Raw genomic sequence first — 12,300 nt, forward strand, 5'->3', positions numbered from 1 at the left:
TTCCTTTAGACTTTTGGCGTGCAATCATCTGATCCCGCTGGAAATCTTCTTCCATGGCATCCTAAATTGCCATGGCCTCCTCCCCAAAAGCCCCATCCAACGCCCAATCCAAAGGAATGATGCAACCTTTTGGAGGGCAGGAAGGTCTTACCACTGCGATATCGTTGACCTCCCAAGGCGAAGCGGGAGGGACAGAAACTATCGGGGGAAGGTTGAGAAACCCCTTCCTAAAAAGGCCATACTTCGCTGGAGGCTTTGTCTTCTTCTTCGTAGGAAGCTCAACACCCGTAACCTTATTGTAAACAAGACCCGCAAACAACTTTGAAGCTTCCAGAGAGTCTGATAATAACCCATCATTCCATTTCACATAATGACCTACCTAAGCTCCCTAGCCCTCCTGTAATAATGCTAAAAAGGTTGGACAAATCTTCTCCCCCAACACAGAAGCCCCTGAGAGAGGAGGAGGAACGAAGATGGAAGGCCCTACACCACACGAGCTACTGGAAAATTCCGAACTCACTAACAGCCCAGCCGGAGCCGGAGGAGCAACCAGAGTCGCCGAAGGAGCAACCAGAGTCGCCCAAGCAGACCGCTCCATAGCCGGCAAAGGGGGGAAGATGGGAAGGGAATCCAACTTGACTAGAGAAGATGCTGGGTCAGTCTTCAAACAGCTAGACGACCCAAAAACACCCCAGAAGATATCTCCTGCGACATCTCCGGCAAAAGTCTCGACAGCCGAGAGACTTTGGATTTAGGCAGGAAACAACCCAAACGAAGACCAATGCGTTTACGACCCAGGCCAAACCTTGTAATCCGGCCTAGAAACTTCCTTGCAGCCCGACCCAATACCATGTTAAAACCTATGACCAACTTACTCCACGTGCGCAAGTTTGAAATTTCGAATTTCAAATTCGAACGTTGGAGAGGCTTCTTATCCAGCGAACGATGAGGCTAGTCTTTGTCCAACAGATCAATCGTAGGAGACTCCAGTGTAGAACAGTCCACCGCTGACCTCAGATTATCATCTACAAACCTTACCACCGAAAGAAGGTCAAGAGCACACGGCTCCACCGACGAAGCCCTCCTCCTGGAATGACGACCCCCCACGATGGGCAACGACTTCAAGGCAGAGACCAAATCTGACCTCAACACCACCACAAATGAAGGCCCCGTCCAAAATGGTGCCAAGCCCGACCTAGACCCTTCTTCCTTCCCATCTTTTGCAAACAAGGAACCCAAACCGCAACCCACCGTGGCAGAGATGAATTCTATGGTCATTCTTAGCTTGTCGGAGAATTTGCGCCAACCCCACCCTCCACGACCCTCAGGGATCAAAATGAACCCTTTCTGACCACCCGAGCAATCAAGACTTTCAACCCTTCCCTGAATGATTTGATAAAATCTTGATCTTCTAAAAAACCCAAGAGAATTTCAAACGTCGACGCAAGCCATTCAAAGCACTGAGTACTCCAATATGAGCTCGCCCAAAAAACTTTTTCTCTTCTCCTTCACCCTCAACACCGATGCCCCATCCAGAACCGAGAAGATAAAAGTCTTCGACTCCACGATAAAACTCTTCTCCTTCTCAAAACACACCCAAATCTCAAGCAGCCGAGCCAAAAAAGGTTCAAATTGTCGCTGGAGGAGAAAGACCCAAAAGTGGAATCACCTACTGATTCCCCTACGCGCGAAACAAGCAAGACCCAAAGAATAAATTCGAAGCTCAAACCCCGACAGCAAACGAGAAGCTAGGAAGCGAAGAGGAAGGATCTCCTAGCTGGACGCTCTCTCACGCACCAAGAGAGAGAGAGTTTAACTATCTTTTTTGCATAGCTACCAATCTTCTTCGGTATAAGAGCAATAAAGTCATGTTCCTAATTAATAACCGAGAAAACATTTTATTTGTTGTATGTGATAAATTGAGTACATAGAAGAGCATACACAGACTTCTTCAAAATATACAATCTAAAAATGTTAAGGAGAAAGGATATCCAAATAAAATATATGGGTATGTTTGGCAAGTGACCGAACAGAGTAGAATCATGGGTCTAACATAAGGGAAAGAATTTTTTAGTTGAGTTTTTTTGGGGGCAGTAGGAAGAAGTGATAGATGTGATATAAAGTAAAAAGAATTTGTATGGAAAAGTGTAAAAGTTTTGCATTGTAGGGAATTTTTTTATTTGAATAGTAACAAAAAATTATTAATGTGATATAAAGTTTGAATGTTTTGAAGTTTATTGTTTTTGGGAAAAGTGAAAATAAAGTGGGAGAATTTTCTATCACTTGCCAAACAACCCCTATAATCTAGGTTTCCAAGAACCAATTTTTCAGAACAATCAAAAGGGCAAGAGTAAAGAACGCATGTGTGTGCAAGCATGAGTGCTTGAATGAATGTGGTCTTTCTTCTCAATGAAAAAAATAAATAAAAAAATAAGAAAGAATGAAAAAAAGGCGACTTTGAATTTTTTTTTGTGGGGGAGTTTGGGTGGGGGTTTCATCAATCTAATTATCACCAATGCATTGTGAATTTCAGCATGAAATTAACCAAGATATTGAACAAAATAATCTTAATTCAATAAAGTCGGGACAACAAGGTCTCATTTCTCAATCCATGAAAATGACATATAGTGGCTTCCACTCTCAAGACTTGTCAAGGAAGATGATGATGGTCAAGATCTTGACGTTCTTATAAGATTTAAGGCTACACCTTTAAAAGTCAAACAGATATACGGTAAATACAAGGTCTACCAGGAATGAACTTCGCCGTAGGCTTCGAAACCTAACTTGTACCAGATCACCAGATATTGAGATATTAATGTTCATACTAATTACTCCCTGACCCGATCATGGTATCAACTCCATAACCTATCCATGAGTTAGCGCAATATGGCACAAATACAACACAAAGAGCTTAATTGCAACTTTGTATAGTTCAGCATCTTCCTAATTGAAGCCACTCACCAAAACCAATTCAATACTGGGACATGTACTATGAAGCAGCCTAATTATGGTCAGAGCATTAGCAGCAGACACCCAACCATTTTCCCTAATTTAGGAAAAATTTAGGGAACCAAACCACTTTTTGATTCCCTATAAAAAAACACCCCACAATAGATTCCTTTAATTTTCTCTATATAAATTAAATACTATTTTTTACTCTTATTTTATTCTTTTTTATCTTTCATACTTTTATTTTTTTATTCTGTCTTGCTCTCTCCTTCTCCGTCCTCTCTCTCTCAAAACCCACCAACTTCGACGACAACGCCATTTCGCCAGCCATGATCGTCGTGAACCGGAGCTGTATCTCCCCAGTCAACCAGTGGGTCTCCGGCTGGACACGTTCGCCGCGCAATTTCGGGTTAGGTCAATGACGATCCAGGTCAAGGTCAAGTTCTCCTCGAGGGTCTTGAGCCACGCTTCACCCTTTCCGACGTGTCGTATCGGCATTCAAACGGACTCTTTCTTGTTAAGTAGCTTGACCCCAAAAGGCGAGAAGAGGAACCAGGCAGTCTCGGTTTCAGACTCTTGGACTTTGGAGAAGATAAGCCGCACCCAATATCCCATTTTCCAGTTCCACCCCCAACCCATCGGGATTGCCGTCTCCTCCGTCCTTTTCAGGATCGCCTTCTTCATCTGCTTTCGGTGCCAGAGAGGCCGTGAGTTCGCCGACTACAAGATGCGTACTGATTTTTCACCAACCCATCTCCCTGCTAAATCTGCTTCAGGACGTGTGAGAGCCATAGAGGAGAGAGGAGACTAGAGAGAGCCAGAGAGGAGAGAGAAGAGAGGAGAGAGATTTTTTTATTATTAAAATAAGGTATTGAGTAGCTACAGTGCTACCCAATGATGGAGCCCTATAATAGGGTAACTGCTGTGGCTTGTTTTTTTGTAACTTTTTACAAATTTTCCCTATTTTAAGGAATAGAACCACTATAGGGCATCTGCTACTAGTGCTCTCAAAGGGTGTGCTCCATTTCACTCTCCAAACATACATTTGCGAACAACTTAGACAAGTCCAAGATTGCCCATTTGCTTAATTATGTATGAAACACAAACATTGTGTCATCAGAAAAGGAATAAATAAATAAATTTGTAAGGAACATATAAAAAAAATAAAATAAAAGAACCTAATAAAGAAATTTATGAACAAAGCATAATCAATAAATAAATACCACAGTTTACTGAACAAGCCAGAAGGTCTGACTAAAATAACAGCAAGTAGAAACTACAAAAAGAACGACCATGAACATTCTCAAGAATCAATACAAAGAAAGATTCAAAACTAGAAATTCAAAATATCGCTCAAGGTTCAGCATTAGAGAGATATATACTCACAAAACTTGAAACCCAAAGAAGGTGAAATTGAAATTGAGAAAATAATCAGGGGCTTACCCGATATTTAGCGATCTTTGAAAAGCTTCATGGGTTTCAAATAGTTTAGGCATATCTCGGTGGGGTATTTTAGAAGAATAATCAAATTCTTACGATTTTCCAATTTGGCATGAACGAGAGCTCCACCCACGGGGAGAGAGAGAGACTTTGAACACACCGAAATTGAAGAAAATGTAGGTAAGTTATGGCGTTCTTATTATTCTTATTATATTATGAGTGGTGCCAAGTGGGAGCATTCTCATTTTTCTGTCTGTGAGCTCCACAACCATTTCAATGCTAAACGGGTGGTTACTAGGGATGTATAGGGGTGTGCAGCCGTTCGGAAGTCGGTTAATCGGTCAAGTCGGTTCGATTAACCGACCAAGTCTGTTAATTACCCAACATTTAACCGACAAGAAAAATTTTCGGTTAAGGCGGTTTAGGCGGTTAGGGCGGTCGGTATGCGGTCACTTAAGGTTTCGGTTAACGGTCGGTTAAGGCGGTCGGTTAATCGGTTTTGGGCCTCATTTTTTTTTTTTGGGGCCTTTTTTTTTTTGCCTCATTTTTTTTATGGGCCAAAATTCAAAAAGACTAAAAAAAAATCAAAATAATTTTAAAGCCTATAATCTTTATGCTTGATTTGTTTCCAAATTGATTCAAATTTCAGATTTGTTGTCTTGTTGATTTGTTTTCAAATTGAAATATTGGTCTGTCAGTGGTTTTTCTTTTTGTGTTTTGTGGATCATTTCTAAATTATTTGACAGAAAATGATATATGTGCATAAATGATTAAGAATGGTCTTAGCATTCCCTGTGGTTGTATTAGAGCTGCAAGCCTGCAAGTGAAAAATGGGAAAACCGAAAACGTGTTGTGGTCCTGTGGACCTGTGGTCCAATGGTCCTATTTTCACACAGCAAAATGGTCTTGAAACAAACAATAGCCAAGTCAAAAAAATTCTAATGACAGGCTTTGACAGCTGAAAAATCAAACAGACATATGAGTAAGTTAACATATATTATTCGTGTACAGAACATGGTGATGTAGGCTCCATCAAGTCAGGCTTATAACAGTAATAGAACCTAATAGCTGAAAAAAAATCCTAAACACAAGCAAGATTTGACAGATAATGCAATCAATGACTTTTTTTTTTTTTTCCCTCAAGATCTAAACAAAACAATTATAAATTGACAATTCATGAACCAAATCAACAATTGGATTTAGGGAGATAAAGAGTTTCAGAGAGAAATTTAAAAAACAGAGACTTGAAGAGTGAATGGGATATAGTTATTAGTCAGCCATACGAGTGAAGCTGTCTCCTGGGCACAAAAAATAAGACCAAAAGTGAAAAAATAAGACCAAAAAACTATCTGTATCATCCTAAAAAATGCAAGAAAATAAAATTAAAAATGCATGAAAGTATGAAACATTGAAACTGATGAAAGACAGTCTGCATTCATTTGCTCAGAAATCCTTTGCATATTTTGGTAAATCAGAATCATCAGATTATCAGAATATCAAATTCAGGATTCATCATAGCACACATCAAACAAAAAGAATATCTTTTGACTTATATCTCTATCTCTATCTCAATACCAACTCACAATAATAAGTATAAACTTATCACTTATCAAGTTTCCACCAACAGGCAACCACTCTAGAATTCCAAACATTACCAGTTCCAAAAGCTCCAGAATTTCAAACAAAAGTTACAAAACCATAATTTAATAGTAACAAGCTAAAAATTACAGTTCCAAGTTTCCAACAAAAACTCCAAAAGAGAAGAGAAATAAAAACTTCCTCCAACAGACATGTGATGAGTTTGATGACTTTCAATTTGCTTCCTTGATCAGTTGATCCTTCAATGATCAAACAAATCAAAAAACATAAGTTATAAATATAGACTATATAGTGATCAATAAAAAAGAGTAAAAGACCATTAGATCACAAACAAGTAAATGTCAAGAAATTGAAGAAAATAATAAGATGAAAAAACATACCACTTACTTTCAACGTGACAAAGTATATCCTTCAAGCCTCATTGTCAAATGTAATGGAGTCAGACATAATTTCTACCACAAGAAAATTTTAAAAGAATTAATAAAAATCAATTCAATTGAATAATTGGAACAATGAACAAATATGATTCACAAATATTACCTGAGTCAAGCTTATAGCTATCTTCATCTTCAAAAGAAGGAAGATGTAACTCATCATTCTCACTGACATAAGAAGATCTCAACCAACTCTGAGTACATATAAGAGCCTCCACTGTTTTCGGAGCTAAAGAACTCCGAAAAGGATCTATGACACGACCCCCAGTGCTAAATGCGGACTCGGAAGCAACAGTGGTGATCGGAATTGCCAAGACATCTCGTGCAACATCAGCTAGAACCGGAAACTTTGATGAATTTATCTTCCACCACGTCAAAGCATCAAAACTTTTACTTGGTGGCTTAACATCTTCCGCAAAATATCTTTTTATCTCTGTCCGACACAATGCCAAATTTTTGGATGCCCGAAATGAATGGAAGTCTGTTAAAGCATTTTTTTACTTATAGAAGTAGTAGAAGCACCCACACCCATGCCACCCACTGAGGCTGAATTTCCGCAACTCTGCTCTTCATTCGACTTGTCCCCACTTCCTCCAACGTTCGTTACATTCTTAGCATAGTGATTATACAACTGCTCCAATGTATTCTTCAATTTGGTGATAATCCTCTCTGTTTTTTCTTCACCTACATTACTTCTGAACCAAAATTCTAAAATAATTATCTTGTAACGCGGATCAAGCACAGCAGCAACAAACAACAAAGGGTTAATTTTCTCAAAGTCTCCCCAATACTTGTTGTATTTTATTTTCATCCTGATCACCATAGAACTCAACAATCATCATCACTCTCACAATACTCAATCAAAGCATTATAAACATTTTGGAGTACATTGAAATAATTGTTAGAAGTTGAGTATGAGGAACCCGATATCTCAATTGTCACCTCATAAAACACTTGCAAAAATTTAGCAAAGTTTCTAACATTTTTCCAATCTTCATCAAGCGGAACCCCCAACCCCCTTCTCCCTCCACCATCCTCACACAAGTAGTTCCCAAAACTAACATCTTCATCTAACATTAGTTCAAATGCACTTTCATACTTTTCTGCCACATCCAACATCATATAAGTGGAGTTCCATCGAGTTGGAACATCAAGAACCAATGAAGCATGATACCCAACTGTCTTCCTTTCTGCACAAGACTTGAAGATGGCCAATCTTTGAGGGGATCCCTTTACATATTTCACCATATTTCGGATCTTTACGATTGAATCATCTACATCTTTCAATCCTTCATGCACAATTAAATTGATAATATGTGCACAACACCTTACATGAATAAACTCATGGCGACAAATAACTCTATTATTGGCCATAGTTCGCTTTTTTAAAACAATCAATCGCAGTATCATTTGCACTTGCATTGTCAAGTGATATTGTCAATAACCCTGGAATCCCCCATTCCTCCAAACATTGCTCCAATTCTTTTGCAATCGTTAACCCCTTGTGATCCGACACTTGGCGAAATGCCAATATTCTTTTTTGATATTTCCAACTAGGATCAATGAAATGTCCAGTGATGCACATGTAATTCATATTTTGAATCGAAGTCCATGTGTCAGTGGTTAAACAAACCCTTTGACTAGTTTTCAAAAACTTGGTCTTCATTGTTTCCTTAGTTCGCATATACAACTTGATACAATCCCTCATCAATGTATAGCGAGAAGGAAGCCTAAATCGTGGCTCAAGAACCTTGAACAATTTCTTAAACCCCATCTTATCCACAGTTGAAAAAGGCATTTCATCCACAATAATCATCTCACAAAGCGTCTCCCTAATGATTTTTTCAGAGTACTTCGCAATCATTAGGTTCTTACAACTACTAGTACCACCATCACCCTCACTTGGCACAGACTCAAAAGTGAACTTAGATTGAGATACATCTTGATTAGCTAATAATGCTTTGTACTGTTGGCATGCTTTGACATGGTACAACATGTTAGAGGTTCCATTGCTCTTTCCGTGACATTTATACTCAGCCCCACAATAATTACAACGTGCCACAGGTTTATCTGCAGGACTTTCTAGATCCTTAGTAAAATGTTGCCACGCTATGGATGTTTTCCTAACATTTCTTTTTTCTTTTGTTCTTAGGGAGTGGTGGTCGTCCACCACGACCAGCACATCTAATCCCTTGTGTATCTGCCTCCAACTCTTCAGAATCACTTTCAACATCAATGCTTTCTTCAATACCTATTGAACTATCAATAGGAGGAGATGGATAACAAGATGCAGCTACTGATGATGCAGGTGCAGGTGCAGGTGTAGGTGCAGGTGCAGAGGTACCAATAACCATAGGTGTAGGTGTAGGTGCATCCATCTGACCATCTGGATTATGAAAAAAAAAACAATGATCAAAATTTTTTATTGAAAGGATCACATCAACTAATTGGTGTCCGGTGTTCATACTTATTACAGTATTACTTCATAGTGATGTGGTTGATGCCTTTTGGTTTTATTTTTTATTTTTTGTCAAATTTAATATAAAGTAAAAAGGTTCCAAAATTGAAAATAAATATTAAATAACCCAGTTAAAAAAAATTCAATTTAACATCCAATGACATGAGAATTGCTAGAGAAACTGAAATTTTGAATAAACTAACAATTCAATATGCTGTTGCAATATCAGAATCCTAAGTCACAGACAATCTTAGGACAAAATGCAACAATGATATATTGTGTTGTTATGCCACTAGAGCCTAGAGGGATGGGGACAATTAAGGACTGATCACAGCCACCAGTGATTCAGGACTGATCACTGACATTAGTGTTGAGTATTACAATACTTCTAGTCCTAACAAATATAAAATAAGAGGATTCAACCAAAAACCAGATTGAGTGCTTGATAAATCTTGTGCTTCATGGTCGTAATTGAATGGGTCCAAAATCCAATTAACCTATAAATGATCTTCCACTGATTAAAAAGGCCAACTCCCATCACTGGAAATTATTCAATGAACTTAGTGCAAGTATGCTCACAATTCAGACAAGACATTCTGATATCATGGAAAAGGAAAGTCATGACGGTAGTATAATGCTCAAGACAATCAGAAATTATGAGGTTAAACCGTTAAAGAACTACCCAAAAAAAAAGAATTATCTCATCAAAGACTCCATAATGTAATAACTACCAGTATATTATTTACTCGTTTGCCTCCATTTGAATTTCTACCATCAATATCATTTGTATTATAACTGTCAGACTTTGTGTTTGGTGGTGCTTAAGACTAGACAAATAGAACCCTCTTGCAAAAAGATGAAACAAAATGGTCTCCAAAAGTTCAAGCCAATAAAGACATCAAGGATTCATAGATATACACTCATTTAAGTTCTGGAAAGAAAGTATATTGGTGTAATACTTCATCTATCTAAAGAGGTTTACCTTGGAAAATAGATTCACTGCCTAAAAGCCTAAAACGAGTTGGACATAGATCCTAAAAGTTTTAAGAAATAATATACCTAAAAAATTGTTCTTGTTCAATGTTCAATACTTCAGTTCCTAACTTGCTCTGCAGACTGCAATGGCCGACTCCCGACTGGCTGTTTCAAAAAAAATTAAAAATGATACATCAAAAACAATTAAAAATGATAGTATGATTATGATACATCAAAAAAAAATTAAGACTAAGAGAAGAGAGAGAGAGCTACCAGACAGTTCACTGAGTTCAATAACTTGCTCTGCAATGGCTGGGCCCGCAGGGGAGAAGAGCCGAAGAGGGCAGTCGGCAGACTCGGCACGACGGCGTTGAGCAGTCGGCGACTCGGAGCTGGGCAGGTCACCGATTCATGGTGGCTAGGTGGGGTCGTGGGGACTCGGGGAGTCGGGGAGGCACCGCAGGCAGGACTCACTGACTCAGGCGTCGACGCCGACGCCGTGAAGCACTGAAGGTTACTAGGTTAGCCTGGTTAGGTGACTTAGGTCAAGCGACTCAAGCCGTCAAGGCCTCAAGGTCAAGGTTCACTGGTTCAGACTGAAGAGTGAAGAGGTCTGATGCGATGACTATATAGTCAGCCCAAAACGGCGTCGTTTCATCTGTAACCAAACGACGCCGTTTTGAATATTTTTTTTTTAAATGAATTGAAACGAGTACGACATCGTTTCTTTATCATTAAAACGACGTCGTTTTTGCTTAGGCGGTCAGTTAACCGACCGGCTAACCAGTCGGTTAAATTTCGGTCAAATATCGGGTCGAGTCGGTTCGGAAAGTCGGTTAACCGACTAACCGACCACCTACCGAACCGACCAGTTTTCGGTAAAAAGATTCTCTTCCGACTACCGAACCGAATTTTGTCGGTTAAGTTGGTAGGCGGTCAATTTCGGTTCGGTAGGCGGTCGGTAGGCGGTAATCGGTTAATCTGCACACCCCTAGGGATGTAAATGAAGTAAAGCTACCCGTGAGCTCGCTCGGGCTCGGCTCGATAAGGCTTGGCTTGTGCACGACTCGGTTATTAAATGAGCTACTCGTGGACACGAAACTATACTCGATTATTAAATGATACATACCCGTATAAAACCCGGCTCACTCGTTTAAAGTTTGTGAACATACTCGTAAAAAGGCTCGGTTCGCTTATTAGCTCGATATATATATATATAATTGGTACAATCCTAACTCAAGTGATTAACATCAAAATCAACAACGTGTTTCTTATAATCACAAATTAAGTATAATTATTATAATTCATATCATTAGATTAAATGATCATACATATTATCACTATAACTTATATGAAATACATATGATCTAACAATTTATATGATATTAAATATCAGGTGATATGACACATTATATCTTTATTATATAATGTAATAATTATAACAACAATACTCATTTTGTATCATTGTCTAACAATGTACTAAGATGTAATAACTAATAACAATAGGTAGTGTGATCCCAATTAATTTGATTAAATTTAAGTATGATCTAACAATTTATATAATATTAAATCTTATGTCATATGTCACAATGTATAATCTAATAATCATATCAATAATACTTGTTGTGATCTAACAACAATAGGTGATATGATCTAACAATTCATTTGATTAAATTTAAGTATGATTTAACAATTTATATGATATTAAATCTCATGTCATATGGCACAATGTATATTTATTATAGAATCTAATAATCATATGATCTTATCTCCTATGTATCTTAATTATAATGATAATGCTTATCTAGTTATATTATATCATATAAATGTTATTATTAGATACTAAGGAAGTTAGGATAACTGGATAAGTAATTAAGTATAATTCATAATTTTCGTATCATATTACAAATAATCTTATATCATATGATATTAATCATAATTCATAAATATATATATATATAATTAAAAATTAAGTTGTAACAATAAATTATTATAGCCACATAATACTGATGAGTGCCAAAAAGTATATATTTGGACCCCTTAATTTACATTAGTTAAACCTTTAGCTTTGTTATTTTCTGATGTTTTGGTTAGTTTTGGTGTTTTTGCGTTTTTGCAGGACATTAAGAGAAAAATGGTAATTTTCAAGTGAAAATACATAAAAAGCTGGAAATTCAGAATTGCTAGGAAGTCGATCGATCGAATCTCAAGTCGATCGATCGAAAATTGCCCGAAGTCGATCGATCGATTATAAAATAGATCGATCGAATTTATGCGGAGCTGGAATTTCAGAAACCCTAGCTAACTCTATAAATACCATTCTTTTCTCATTTTTAGAAGAGGAGGCCGCTTGGGAGCGCCTTAGGCGCCGTTTTCACTGTAGTTTAGGGTTTTTGGGTTGATTTTGACCTAGAACTTCAATTCTTTGTAAGTTTCTTTGATTTT

This window comes from Alnus glutinosa, chromosome 3 (genome assembly GCF_958979055.1).
Source record: "Alnus glutinosa chromosome 3, dhAlnGlut1.1, whole genome shotgun sequence".
NCBI classification, from domain to species: Eukaryota; Viridiplantae; Streptophyta; class Magnoliopsida; order Fagales; family Betulaceae; genus Alnus; species Alnus glutinosa.